General features: G+C 39.7%; 1 pseudogene; it reads right to left on the reverse strand.

The window, feature by feature from the left end:
- Positions 1 to 10,559: 10,559 nt before the first annotated feature.
- Positions 10,560 to 11,506, reverse strand: LOC117368542 (annotated as a pseudogene).
- Between the last annotated feature and the right edge of the window lie 3,754 nt (positions 11,507 to 15,260).

Consider the following 15,260-nt stretch of genomic DNA (forward strand, 5'->3'; position numbering starts at 1 on the left):
CAGCAAAATAAAAGAAAAGCAAAGCCGATGTCACAATGCAACACAAGGGATTTTATTGAAAGTTCCTATGGGAAGTCCCAACTAGGATCCTGGTTTTGGCAGAACACGGCCTTCCTCAGGGGCCATACCAAACTGATAACAGGATATTACAGTGGTATCTCTATGTTAGGTAGTCTTGAAAAAAAACTATACGAATGTACTGAATGAAGTACTGACATTCAAACTTCTAAAGAAACATGTTGAAGAACGCACAGTGAGAACGGATAGTGTGTAGTAAAAAAAGCCAGCACATGTGCACTGTGTTGCATTGTGACATCGGCTTTGCCTTTCTTTTGTTTTGCTATGCAGGATAGACACATATTTAATGAATAGTGCTTAGACAGACTTTTGGCAAATACGTACTTATGTATGCACGCTCACAAGTATATGCTTGTACTCTGTACATTTATATGTGTAACATGTGCTTATATGTTATTGCCTAATTTATAGACTTGTCCTTCACTTTTCATTGTTTATTAAAAAGACTTGTGATACTGCATTTCCTAATGTAAAGTTGGTGTACAGGCTAATATCTACAGACAGAAAAGGAACTCCATTGTAAAACACAGAAACGTAGAAAAATGATGCAGATAAAGACAAAATGGCCCATCCTATCTGCCCATCCACAGCATCCACTATATCCTCTCCCTAAGAGATACCATGTGCCTATCCTATGCTTGAATTTAGACGCAGGGCTCCTTTTACTAAGGTGCACTAGCGGTTTTAGCACACACGCTAAACACTAACACCTCCATAGAGCTTGCGTTAGTATTTTTCATTTAGCACATGGTTTGCACGCGCTAATCGTTAGCACACGTTAAAAACACTAGTGCACCTTCATAAAAGGAGCCCACAGTCTTTGTCTCCACCACCTCTACTGGGATATTATTCCACACATCAACCACCCTTTCTGTAAAAACATGTTTCCTTCGATTACTCCTGAGCCTATCACCTCTTAACCTCAATCTATGCCCTCTCACTCTGTAGTTTCCTTTCAGTTAAAGGATAGAGCTCATTCATTCTTAGATTCATATTCTACAAAAACAAGACAAAAAAATAATTTTAATGTGTAAGTTAAAACTTGAATTTTAGAATAGGTCCCAACAAATAGCCCTTAGTTAGTTTCATTAAAAACAAGTCTTCATTTCTGCCTTAAACTCAGGAAATGATATTATCCCTCTACGTCAGGGGTCTCCAAAGTCCCTCCTTGAGGGCCAAATCCAGTCAGGTTTTCAGGATTTCCCCAATGAATATGCATTGAAAGCAGTGCATGCACATAGATCTCATGCATATTCTTTGGGGAAATCTTGAAAGCCCGACTGGAGGGACTTTGGAGACCCCTGCTCTGCGTGAATGTGGTAGATAATTCCACAATCTGGGGCACAGAAAGAAAAAAGATGAGTTTTTTGTTGATTCATAATAGGCCTTGGAAAGGGGGTGGGAGAGGGGAGAACCAATCAATGCACATTTATAGAGTGAAATGACCTGGTTCTTGTATAAGCAGAAATTAAATATGAAAGATATGAAAGGACACCTAAATGAATGGCTTTGTGGGCAAGGCAGAGAAGTTTAAACTGGATACAAACAGACACTGGAAACCAGTGGAGCAATTTAAGAATGGGGTACAGTGATCAAATTGCCCTACTCCATACAGAAATCTAGTAGTTGTATTATGAAATGTTTCTAGGCACTTTAATTCTGCCTGAGATATACCCACTTAGACCATACTGCTATAATTGAGATGTGAGATAATAAAGGCATGAACAAGTAAGTGCTCTATCCAAGACCACCCTAAGATATTTAAAGGATCCCACAATTGAGAAGGGGAATTAAACAAAACTGGAACAGTAGAAGGGTGGCTGGAACAGCCCGTAATCCAGCAAGCTATAGTCTTCTGATTCAGCACTAGCTTATGATGATTAAAACCAGGTGACCATAGACTTAGTATATGACTATAATTTTGAAAAATCAGTTGATGAATGAGACATTAGGTATACTTCAAGTATGTTGTGTGCCAAATTGCTGTATTAATGTTAACAGCGGGCTAATAAAGATGTTAAAACGCAGTGGTGAAAGCAAGGAGCCTTGAGGAACACAATAATATAACTCTGTAAAAACACCTTAGCCTTAGCTCTCTTTTTCAGCATCCTTGCTATTCTAGTTTAAGATGCCACATACAATTCTTAATACACCTCAATTCTGCCCAGCAGAACCCCTGAAATTTCAGTACCAGACCCCACCATTAGCTCAGTCTCTAATATACAGTAACACAGTAAATAACAGCAGGTAAAAACTTGCATAGTCTACCAGGTCTGGCATATAAGATAACCAGAGCTACATCTACCACTCTATGCAGGTTACAGAAGAACACCAGATTCATCTGGTGTGATATAACATTAGCTGAGCTGATGTCACCGGCTGGTAATATTTATTGAATGATGATGTGGGTAAAATGGGAGGGGGGACAGAGGGAAAGGGGAATATATGAGGTGTTATCAAGGGTCTGTAAAATAAGGATTGATAATTTTACAAGAGGAAGTAAGAAAGGGTTAATAGACAGAGCTTGTAAGAAAGAAAAATGATTAGGGAGGTTTCTAAGGTGATGGGGTGGAGCAGTCATGTGATTGGTTGGATGTTGTGGCAGGCTGGAGTGAACTCTGTGAGGAAAGGGGAACAGTAGAGTAGTCTCTTCAGGAAAAGATTATCTCTCCCTCCCTCCCAATTGTGCTGGTGTTATGTTTTGTGTTAGTGTTGTGGGGTGGGGTGGGGGGTGTACATGTTATATGTCGACTTGGGTGGATTTGGTGGAGCTTATGGGATTGGGGGGAGGTGGTCGCAGCTTTGGGTGGGGCAGAAAATGGGGTTTGCCCAGTTGGATCTGGGAGATGAGCAGTTAATAAATAAATATATGTAACACTCGTATGCAATACCACTGCAAGGGGAAGCATAGCCTTGCGTCACCGTGGATCATGTTTGGGGGGAGGGGAGAGGAAGCATGGCCTTGCATCACCGTGGGCCATGTTTGGGGGAATGTTATAAATTTAAAGACTTAACGGGAGCTAGTTTCGACACTGAATAGCTACCTGGGGATGTGTGAAATATGCATTGGGGGTTTGTTGGATGTTGGACACAGATTGTATTGTAAGTGAAGATAATATTCAGATAGATAATAAAGCTGCGGCCAAATATTTATTCCAATAAAACTGAGTTGTGTGATTATTGATTGATGGTGATTAGCTTTCAGTTGCAGGTGACGGGAATGTGAATGTTAATGTTAAGTCTTTCATGCTAAAACTCTGTTTTGCCATCATGACAACTACCTATAGGCAGTTAGACATGATGAAGTATTGGGACAATATCCCCTGGATTCTAAAAATGGCACTCAAACTTGAGAACCAAACAAAATCTGTGCTATTCTCTATTCTATAAGTGGTGATTCAAGTTGGACACCATTTATAGAATAGCTTGTACTTTCAGGATCTATGCTCAACTTAACATGCAAGGATTTACAGCAAATGAAAGATATTGGAAATACTTGCACTTAAATTAGGTGTAGATTTCCGAAATTCCATAAAACTGCACTAATCTCTAGGGAACACCATTAATCTGCCCATGTCCTTTCCATGGCCATGAACCTACTGCAAGCTAAATGATTTACATGCACATCTTTTTAGAATAGTGTTTAGGAAGACGCATGTGTAAATCCAATAATTCTTTGTACAGCCCATTTATTGCACTAATTGATTCATTTATCAATTAAATTGTGTGCAAAAATTGGGCACACTTGCAAATTTTTGCACACATTTAAGAGCGTCTTATATACAATCCAAGCTTATATGTTATAAATATTGTCAGCAATACTTCTAATTAACTTCCTAATTTCGAAATTAAGACATTTTCCCATCCCGCTTGATATGCCCACTGCACCCTCGCTCATACACATGATAATAAAGTGATATACAATATGTATATTTGATCTTCATCTGTCTTTTGCCATTTATCACACCCTGACTTTAGAAGTCTGTCCAGCATTGTCCTTAATTCGCAACTACTTTTGCCCGACAGACCCCTCAACAGTTTAGTTTCCATTCTCATTCAATTTAGGCATAATATTTACCTTTCTCTTCAGTGACTAAGTTTTAAGAGAATGGATCTATACCAAGAGATATATTGCTGAAATTCAGAGTGATCCAACTTTTCTCCTCTTCAGGACTCTTGGAAAAGACTCCAGAATTGTTGCTGAGTATTTTCATGTTATTTAAGCTGCATTATCCTTGGATCTTTCAGAAATTGTCATTCTTCTCTTAGACATTGTATCAGTGTGGTGCTGATTTATTTATTGTGTCTTTAAAAACTCATGAGCACAATGAAGTTTATTTTCGGAAATCCCTGAAGGTCTCTCACAGAGATGGAAGGGAATTTCTATAGCTCCCTACAGCATCACTGTAGATGAGTTTTAATTGCTACAGTTGTAAGCCACTTAGGCATTATTTGGAATGGAGAACTAAATATAATTTTTAAAATTCAATGTACTTAGTTGTGTGTTCTTCATATTTAATTCACAGTAAAATCATTATGAGGTACCATCTATGCTGATGATATTCAGTTATTACATCTTTTCAATTCTAATAATCTCAATGACTATTCCTTGATTTCCACAAAATTAGACAAAGTTTTTGACTGGCTAACTATGAATAGATTAAAAATTAATTCTCAGAAAACTTCTATCATTATCTTTTCTCCAATTAAGCACACATTGAATCTTCCTGGTCTTACTTTTAGTTTGAAGGGGTCCTTTATCATATTCATCAACAATTAAAATCCTAGGTGTCACCTTGGATACCACCTTGTCATTTCACTTGCACATCTCCAATGTAGTTTCAATTTCTTTCCTACTGCTTCTTCAACTTTGCTTGGTTAGGTCTCTATTATGTTGCAATTCCTTACGAATCCTTCTACATTCACTGGTTATTTCTAGACTGGATTATTGCAATTCATTACTAATTGGACTTCCTCAGTTCCAACTCCAGCTAATTAAAAACTACTGCATTTAGGCTCCTTTATCATCGTTCAAAATTCTATCATATTACTCTACTACTCAAAATTGAACACATGCTTCCGATTTCTTTCAGGATACCTTTCAAATATAACCTTCTCACTTTTCAGATTCAGATCTCTGGTCTTCCTCTATTTTTATTTACTCATTTGATTCCATATTCATCTAGGAGAGATTTATGTTCCTCAAATCAATTCTTACTGTCTATTCCATCCTTTAGGCAGCTGTTTCTGGATATTTACAGACTCTAGTTTCTCTGTGTTCCAACACATTGGAACTCTTTTCCATTATATCTGAGAACAGAAAAATCTCTTAAGTCATTTAAGTCTCATTTGAAAGCTTATTATTTCAAAATTGCATTTGAACCTAGTTCCTAATAGTCTGACACTGCAATTTTTTCCCATTACTTGCGATTAGAAAGTCACTTTCTTAAGCCTATTAATTATTTCTTTATTTTATTTTTTATTTTTCTGTTTAAGCATTTTAACCTACCCTCTTGTTCTTATCCTGCTTGTTTTCCCCTTAAGATATTGTACATCTTTTCTGCCCTTTTTCCCACTTGTGTCCAGTTTAGTTAATTTGTCTATGTATAATTCCCTACTTTGTTTTTATTGATTTTAATTATAGCCCATTGTTTTTATTTATTATAAACAACTTTGGGCTCCTTTTACTAAGGTGCGTTAGGGCATTAATGCGCAGAGTGGCAAGTGCTAAAATTCCACACGCGCTAGATGCTAACGCCTCCATAGAGCTTGCATTACTAGTTTCATCTATTGCGTGGTTTTGCATGCGCTAATTTTCAGCGTGCGCTAAAAACGCTAGCACACCTTAGTAAAAGAGGGGATTTAATTTGACTTTTTTTTTTGTTAAAAATGGTGGTACATCAAATAAAAATAACTGTAATTGTACCATTACCCTAGCTTCTACTGATTATTATTCTGTCACAATGATAGCGGAGTTTTTATGACAGAGGATGTGTCTGCATCTTTAAATTCATTATTTGAAGTTGCTTGGTCCGAAAGATCTATTTATTCGATCCTACGTGACGCTGAGGTCTTTTCTTCAATGATTAACTTATACTAGTTGATAGGCTGCTATTCTTCTGTTTGCTATTGTGGGGTCATACTCACACCATAAACCTTTTTACATGGTGATGATTCAGATTAAATAAAGCACATGAGGTCAAATGTACAAAATGTAATAGACCAATTTGACAAACTCAAGAACAACAAATTGCCAGGACTTGTTGGCATTCAGATCAGAATCCTGAAAGAGTTCAAACATGAAATTGCTAACATTATTAGAAATCTGAAAGCTTTCATTCAAAATGGCCACAATGCCTGAGTATCTGATGGTGGCCAATATAAAAATCAAATTTTCAGAAGGGCTCTAGGCGTTATCTGGGATACCTAAACCATTGAGCCTGACTTAGCTGCTGGGCAAAATGTTGAAACTAAACTAAAAAATCAAAGGGGTCCATATTAAACCCAAGACAGTCATCATTTTCTTAAAATGCTGGACACTACAGGCTTCAATACTAGCACATACCCAAGTCTTTATTAGTGCCTGGAGATTAAGCAGATAATGCCAATAATTACAGTACTGGATAGCTAGCCCAGAAACTTAGGACTGTTTTGAATCTGGTCCTACTTGCTCAGATAGTTATCCAGGCAGCAGCACTGAAAGTCAGTAGCACTTGGATAACTTCTGGCTTTACATTTGCTGTGCTCCACTGAAAGTAACCAGTTAGTGCTACAGCAGTCACACATGATATTCAGCTGCATTGTTTGGCTAAGAGCTACAGAATTTTATAAAGAGAACCAGTCAACAGGACTAAAGTGGGCAGGAACCATTTCTGATTGGTTAACTCCTGCTGAATATCATCAGCAAAATTCCTGACAACATAGATAAAGTATGTCCTTGTCTGAAGCAGGTCTCCAATTGCAGGTTGCTGGGTATATCTTTGGTAGATCAACTGGATTGCTGTAATTCTTTTTTTGTGGGTTGGACAACTAAATTTGAAAATTTTGCAATTCCTGCAAAATACTATGGAAAAAGCATGAGCATAGGGCCTGAAGTGACTACTACCATAAACAGATTAAGTAGTTGACATGACAGGAATCCAGCAGTTTAAAAGAAACTCATCAGCTGGGTGAAGTCCCAAGACACAGTAGTTGGTTTTATAAACAACTCTCAATTTTTAAAGAAAGCATATTTGAGGGCACTCTTCACTTACCACCTGTCCCTCCCACCTCCCCCCATTCTGAGACTCTTACTCTGTTCATTTCTTGAGTTCACCTTGTATTACCTTACTTCTATTATATTTGACTCTGACTTTACTATGATCCTTTGTTATGTGTACTCCTACGTTACTTGTACTTGTATCCTCAACTCTTATATATGAGTTTTCAGTTAACTCCTATTAATTGCATCGAATTTCATGGTGTATTGCGACATAGAAGTACAATTTTATGTTATGTTATGTTATATGGAGGGGAATAGTAACACATTCCTAAGTGGAAATTTGTAGTCCAGAACAGTAAGCAATTCAACTGTAGGCTGTCCTTCAGTTTCCAATTGGAAATGAATGGGCTCTGCCATTTCTCAAACAAAGCCCATGAAAAAAATGTTGTGGGGAGAGGCAGATGGTATATTGTTGGACTTTTCTACTGAGAAGCACTGTGGATCCCTTTCAAACTCCCAAGTAAGGTCTGAATCAGATTGTGCAAAGTACTCATCATAAGAATTATGAGGCTGCATCTCCCTATCAGACTCATGGCCATATGTCAAAGAGCGTCAAGGTACAGGTCTGCTCTCAGACCCAGGAGAGATACCTTCCTTGATATTGCACCAGATGGGTGTGCTCTGACCCTGATGCTCAACATGGGACTAGTGTCTGGAACCTCTTCCTAGACTGGGCTTCCTTGGGCATCTGGGGCTATGCTGTGGTTGTCACAAGCACCCTTAATGCCCACTAAATACTCTGCATCTGCAGAAACGCCATCATCTCCTCCTTGAGCATGATCTAGGCCACTCCATGAACAGTAGGCATAGATAAAGGCTGAGAACCCTGCCTGCAGAGTTGTGGTTGCCAAAGAAGGAATCTGATCATGGCCAGCACTGGGAAGGCTGGCATCTACATGAAGGAAGGGAAGCAATCCTCTTGGTGCTGACTTTTTGTAGCACTGGCGATGTTGATGCTTCAGAGCCCCATTTCTCAAAGGTGAGCAATGTCAATACTTTCTTGCTTTTCCACAGTGCCAGATCCCTGATTTTCACTGCACTGACAAGGATGACATGGAATCTACATGCCTCCATGATTTCAGGTCCAATTGCATCTGGCCTTAGAGCACTGGCTCATCAGTCAATGTAAGCTCTGCAGAGGGCAACATCTGTCAGGCTCAATGTCACCAATGCCAACAATGAAGGACTGGATTGAGTGCTATACAGTTTTTCACAAAAAGCCTCCTGGAATCTTTAGGTTCCCTGACTCATATGTTGTGAAAGGTGTCAGTGCCTGAAAAACAGCTTGTTGCACTAATGACATAACAGTATATGACAGTATCTCCTGGAACAGGTAGGGAAAATTGGCCTATACCAAATAAAAAAGGCTGAATGGTTGAAGGTAGCTCAAAAGCCATTGATGTACAACCAAGGCCCAAGAGGACTTAAAGTTTAAAAAATTATAAATGGTTAGAAATGCACAAAACTCAGTAGGACACACACACTGAAGTAGTGAAAATTAAAAGATATGAGAAAGGTGTTCAGAAACCAAGAATGGAAGGCACCACAAAAAAACAACAACATTTGAAGCACTGAAGAGAGTTTCCAAACATGACCTTTCTGCTCCATGGAAAATGAAAGACTGTTGATCCCTTGCTTGCACATTGCTTATTCCTAGGATAAGCAGTACACCTTTCCCACCACAGCCCCAAGGCAGGTGCCAAAGACCAGCATGCAACTACTCCAGAGAATTCTAGGATTAGGTTTTGCTTTTTGGTGACCCTCTGGGTCTCAGAAAAGGCCCAAGGAGAACCCAAAGAGATGGTTTCTTCTTTCTCATATCTGCTCCAGCCAGAAATAGTTGGGGTGGTGCACATCATGCCCTTCACATCACACCCCTTCCTCTCTCCACTCACACATGTCTACTTAGGTACTTGGCATGGCCACTGTTGGAAACAAGATACTGGGCTTGATGGACCTTTGGTCTGTCCCAGTATGGCAATCCTTCTGTTCTTACCTACTGTACATTGCTGTTTAAAGAATTTAGGCCTCCATGCCCATGGTGGCTTGGTACTAAATACTTATTTATTCATTCAATTTTCTATACTATTCACCCAAGGGAACTCAGAATGGTTTATACTAATTTATTCAGGTATTCAAGCATTTTTCCCTATCTGTCCTAGTAAGCTCACAATCTACCTAATGTACCTGGGACAATGGGAGGATTAAGTAACTTGTCTAGGGTTACAAGAAGCTGCAAAGGTTTGAACCCACAAACCTTAGTGCACTAAGGCTATTGTTTTAACCACTGCACCACACTCTCCTCACAGCCAATATACCTGGCAACGGTCCACATAATAAACAAACAAAAAACACTGACTGCTGCCAGCTAAATATTTGCCCCCTAGCCCCCATTTTTATTTTTTAAAAGTAGAACTTTATGTAATTTTTTATGTTTGTTCATGTTATTTCCCCTCAAAAATTGACTTTGAAAATACTGTATGAATTATTGTCCCAAGAAATATATTAAATATATTAAATATATTAAATATATATTAAATATATTAAACTAATGAGAAGCTATATCCTTCCTAAACTTGAGGCATAGTTGTCAGACTTTGGAATTATGTTAGGGATTTAAGGGCTCCTTTTACTAAGCCACGTTAGGGCTTTAACGTGCGGAATATCACATTCTAAATTGCTGTGCACGCTAGACCTTAATGCCAGCATTGATATGGCGTTAGTTCTAGCCACGCAGCGCGGGTTTAGCTAACGCAGCCTAGTAAAAGGAGCCCTAAATGTTATTCTAAATTCATATTTATTAAATGTTTAGGGCTTATTGTAAAAAGAAAAACTGAGTTTTTGGAGTTTTACTGTAAGGGCTCCTTTTACAAAGGTGCGCTAGCATTTTTAACGCACTCACCGGATTAGCGTGCGCTATAGCACGCACTAGCCGAAAAACTACCACCTGCTCAAGAGGAGGCGGTAGCGGCTAGCAAATGCGGCATTTTAGCGAGCACTATTCCACGCATTAAGGCCCTAACGCGCCTTCGTAAAAGGAGCCCTAAGATAACTGTGGAAAGCTGTAAGTCTGTTGTTTAAGTCTATAGACTTCAGTTTAAACCAGCAAGGGTTTACTAAATGTTATGATTACAGGAAGCACTTTGAATAATGTGCTGCAAGTGGTTATATGTGTGAAAAAACCCTCACCTAAATTATATGTTCTTGCCTTTGCACAGCTCTACTGTTTACCTCTGGAAAAGCATAGTTTTCTCTGTAGGGCTCTCCACAGAACCATCTTTACATCCTTATTCCTCAGGCTGTAAATGAATGGGTTCAGCATTGGGGATAACACGGTGTACACCACACTGGTAATTCTGTCTTTTTCCAAGGAATAGCTAGAAGAAGGCCTGAAATACATAAAAATGAGTGTCCCATAGTAGAGCACTACCACAGTGAGGTAGGAGGAGCAGGTAGAAAAGGTCTTGTGCCTTCCACCAGTGGACGTAATCTTCAGGATGGCAGTAATGATGTGGATGTAGGAGATCAAGATGATCAGGAAGGGCAGTACTACAATCAACGATCCCTCTGTGAATATCACTAGCTCATGATGGAGGTGCCTGTACAAGAGAGCTTCATCAGTGGTGGGAGATCACAGAAAAAGTGCTGGATTTTGTTGGAGTTGCAGGAGAGCCTGGATATTAACAACGTATATAACAATGCATTTAGAAGGCCAATGATAACAGCAGCAGTCGACATGCTCAGACACACCTTCTTGTTCATTATTGTGATATAGTGCAATGGATTACAGATAGCAACATAACGATCATATGCCATGATGGCCAGGAGCATACAATCTGTAGTAGTGAAGACAGTGAAGAAATAGAGTTGGGAGAAACACTCAGAGAATGAGATGGTCTTCTTGTCAGAGATGAGGATGCTTAATAATTTAGGGACAGTGAGAGAAGTGAAACACATGTCTACAAAGGACAAGTTGCATAGTAAGAAGTACATGGGTGCATGGAGCTGGGAGTTCCCACCAATCACTAAGATCATAGTTCCATTCCCCAGCAGGTTCATAAGATACATGGCCAAGAACACCACAAAGAGGAGATATCTTAGCTCCACCTGTTTTGTGAAGCTCAGGAGAAGAAATTTTGTCACTGTTGTCTGATTCTTCTGTTCCATTTCTATTGTCTTGCTATAGAAATCAAAAGTAATGTTACTTTAAGGAACAAAATGCCAGAAAAGCTTCAACGCAAGAAATCTCTTTTCAAGATCTCATATGATATAATTCTATATATTGAACAGACCATGAGTTAATGAATTTGTGAAGATTTTCTGTCTCAATTGTTTTGCAGTATTTTGTTGGATCAACTGATTATATGAGAGGCTAAAGTCTGTGTACATACTACCTGATATTCAGGCTGCGGGAGTTAGCCAGGCTGATTCCTGCAATCGCGACTGAGCTTGAATATTCCATGCCAGGCCATTTCCTGTGACTGGTATTGAATATTCAGTCTACTTTTGGCTGCTAAAAACTTAGCCAGCCACGCCAGTACTTGTATTCAGCTCTGGTTGGCTAATTTTATAGTGACCAAAGATATACCAGCTGTTTAAGCAGCCTAGATACCTAGGTTTTCTTATAGAACACTAGCTAACCTAGCAAAGACATACCTAACATTTAAGCCTCTACAGTTTCACCAACCATAGATCAAGGGCTCCATTTACTAAGGAGCGCTAGCGTTTTTACATTACATTACTGACTTCTATTCCGCGGATTACATCAGGAAGATAACTGCAGGAAATTACTGCTCGCTACACCTCACGCTATTCTTCTAGAACTAACGCCAGCTCAATGCTGGCGTTAAGGTCTAGTGCGCGTGGAAATGTAGCGTGCGTTATTCCATGTGTTAAAGCCCTAACACAGCTTAGTAAAAGGAGCCCCAAGTGTACTGTAAGTGCAAACACCTAAATGTGGCACCAGCATATGTTACTTCTGGCAGAATTCTGCCTAACTGTGCAACACAGTATTTCCACAGAATTGCACAGTCATGAAGAATTTCCCTATTCTGCACAGAATCTTCTTCCTCTGATATGTCCGTCCCTAAATTGTTGTTTCTACGGGTCACAGAAGTGGCAGCGATTCAGACACACTACCTGTCGCTAACCCAGAAGTCTCTTCTTTGCTACAGAGATTCTTCCAGGTTAGTAGTAAGCAGCATGTGTGAATCGCAGCAACTGCTAGGACCCTTTGAAGCAATGCCTTAGAGAGAGAGAGAGCTGTGAGTTGGGGAGGGGTTGGGAAGAAATGAAAGATGCTACACAAATTGATATGGCTTTTAAAAAAGTGAAAAACACATGTTGAAAATAGGGGTGGAGGGGAGAGAGTGATATTGCATGGAGAGAGGAAAAAAATTTGGCACATAATGATGGTGGGGAAAAGGGAGAAAAGCTTCATGGGGGATAGAGATGTTTGACCTAGTGCATAAGGCAGGCAGAGAGAGTGGGATATGGACAGTGGGAAAGAAACAGAATATGGCAGTGGAAGGGAGGAAGGGAGAGAATGCTGCATGGGGTGAGGGGGAAGAGAGATACTGGACCCAGGGCATAAGGGAAGGAGACATAGAGATACTGGACATGGGAATGGATGAGAGGGAGGAAGAGATACATAGGAGAAAGAGATGGGAGAAATAGAGAGATGTTGGATCCAGGAACAGAAGGGAGTAATGGAATGATCCCTGATAATGGAAGTGAAGGAAGAGAATGGGAGAAATGCTGAACCATGGGGGAGAGTTCAAGAGGAAGAGAGAAGGGACAGGGAGATATTAGGCCATGAGCGTGAGGAGGGAAGGAGGAGGGAGTAGATGCTGTGCTTTAAAGGTAAACGAAGGAAGATATTGAGAATGGTAGAACCCTCAGGGAGAGAACAGGAGGAGGAGGAGGGGTGGCAAGGACATGGATGGGATGAGAGTTATTACAGAGGGTAGAAATATGGTAATATGGAATACGTTGAAAATGAAAGGGAATGGAGGACTGAGGAAGGAATAAGATGGGCAATGGGATAGAAGATAGAAATTTAATAAGTAGCTGAAAAGTAAACAAGAGACGGGTGAGAGAGACAAAAAAGAGCTAAAATGGAATGATCAATATGTCAGAGGTAGATGTGGTGAGAGAATAGATAGGAGACAGAAGAAAAGGCAAATGCCAGTAGCCACTTGAAGGAGAATTATCAGACAACAGGAAAGAGAAACTGGAGAAGTAAAACATCCAGACAACAAAAGTAGAAAAAAAAGCATTTTATTTTGAATGTTTTAAATAGAATATGAATAATAAATAACAAATATATTGTTTACATTTTGACAGATAAACTTGTAGAATTTGCTAATTTTGTGCACAGATTTTTGAATTTGTTTTGCACAGAATTCCACTAGGAGTAATAATATGTAACCTACATTATTCTATAAATTTCACATTCAAATGGGAGACCCAACAATGTCCTGTCCATGTTCCTCTCCTGTATATGCCTCTTTATAAATATGCATTATGCAGGGTAGACACATATTTACAGAATAGTGCTTAGACAAAATGTTGGCAAGAATATGCTTGTACTCTACACATTTACTGTATGCATGTGTGCTTAAGTGTTGGTCCCTAATTTATAGACTTGTCCTTCACTTTTCATTATTTATTGTTTATTAAAAAGACTTGCGATACTGCCTTTCCTAATGTAAAGGTGGTTTATAGGCTATCTACAGACAGACAAGGAACTCCATTATAAAACACATAACATTGGGACTCAGATATCAGCCATACATTCAATTACCACTTCACTTCAATAACTCAAGTACAGCTATAATTGTTGGCATAACATTGGCCGCAGCTTTATTTATATTAACCCATTAAATTCCATAACAAATTTTAATAGCTGATAACAGATTTCAGCATATATCAAATACAAACTTGAAATTATTGGATACTCACTGGAGCCATTCGGCAACGAAACTAGCTCCAGTATACAATAAATTACTTTATAACATTTTTGTAACTTACGGTGCCGGCAAGCCACCTTAACTCGTGGCGGTGTCGCCCATGAGTCCATATTTCAATTACTCCCTTATCAAGTCTTCACTTCACCCCCTTCCGCAATAAATGTTCATATCTAGGCCCCAGCACTTAAAACTGCGACCGCCTCAGACCCATCACCCCACCAAAAACCTAATAGCAACAACCCCCCAGGGAGGGCGGGAGGGAAACTCCGCTCCCTGCTCCCAACCTCCTCTTTTCCTACTCTCTCACAATCCTTTCTTCCCGCCCGACAATTCACTAACAAAACCCCCTCCCCTTCCCAACCTTTCTAATTCCGCCCTAATCCTTCCCTCATCCAATCAGCTAGCCTCAAATTTCTAATCTCCTCCCTCTTCTTATCCCTCCACCAATCCTAACCTTTCCTACCTCAGCTTCATGCCTTCCTGCCCCTCCTCCGGCTGTCCTTCGCCCAATGTTATCAGCCCCCCAGCCAAACCTGGGTGGCTCCCTGAAATGTAGGAAACATGATGCAGATAAAGGCCAAATGGCCCATCCAGTTTCCCCATCCACAGCATCCACTATCTCCTTCTCTCCTCGAGAGATCTTACGTGCCTGTCCTATGCTTGAATTAAGACACAGGGCTCCTTTTACAAAATGGCACGCATGCTAGCCGCTACTGCCTCCTTTTAAGCAGGCAGTAATTTTTCAGCTAGCAAGTGCTAATCTTGTGCGTGCGCTAAAAATGCTAGCCCACCTTAGTAAAAGGAGCCCACAGTCTTTGTCTCTACGCATCAACCACCCTTTCTGTAAAAATGTGTTTCTTTAGATTACTCCTGAGCTTATCACCTTTTAACCTCAATCTATGCCCTCTCACTTTGTAGTTTCCTTTCAATTAAAGGATAGAGCTCATTCA

This window comes from Geotrypetes seraphini, chromosome 1, assembly GCF_902459505.1.
Source record: "Geotrypetes seraphini chromosome 1, aGeoSer1.1, whole genome shotgun sequence".
Taxonomy (NCBI): Eukaryota; Metazoa; Chordata; class Amphibia; order Gymnophiona; family Dermophiidae; genus Geotrypetes; species Geotrypetes seraphini.